Source organism: Chiloscyllium plagiosum, chromosome 23 (assembly GCF_004010195.1).
Source record: "Chiloscyllium plagiosum isolate BGI_BamShark_2017 chromosome 23, ASM401019v2, whole genome shotgun sequence".
Taxonomy (NCBI): Eukaryota; Metazoa; Chordata; class Chondrichthyes; order Orectolobiformes; family Hemiscylliidae; genus Chiloscyllium; species Chiloscyllium plagiosum.
In genome coordinates this window covers 11,941,477-11,941,797 of record NC_057732.1, presented here as the reverse complement: position 1 = coordinate 11,941,797, position 321 = coordinate 11,941,477, and positions in this window count along the sequence as shown.

Here is a 321-nt window from a genome sequence, read left to right as displayed (position 1 = left end):
TTCTGGTCTCCCTCCTAATGGAAGGATGTTTTGAAACTTGACAGGGTTCAGAAAAGATTTCCAAGGATGTTCCCAGGGTTGGAGGGCTCAGGGTTGGAGGACCGTAGGCTCATCCGAGAGAACGAGATCTTTCTGGACAAGACCTTCAGCGAGGTTATTACACCAATTGTACCAGAAGAGAGCAGAAGAGAGCAAACGCTGAGGAAGGCAGAGAGGAGACAGGTGCAAGAGACCCCGGGGGAAGTACCTGTCAGGAACAAGTTGAATCTTTTGGAAACAGTAGAGACAGATGACACTGCCAGTCCGCGAGGCGGCCAGGTC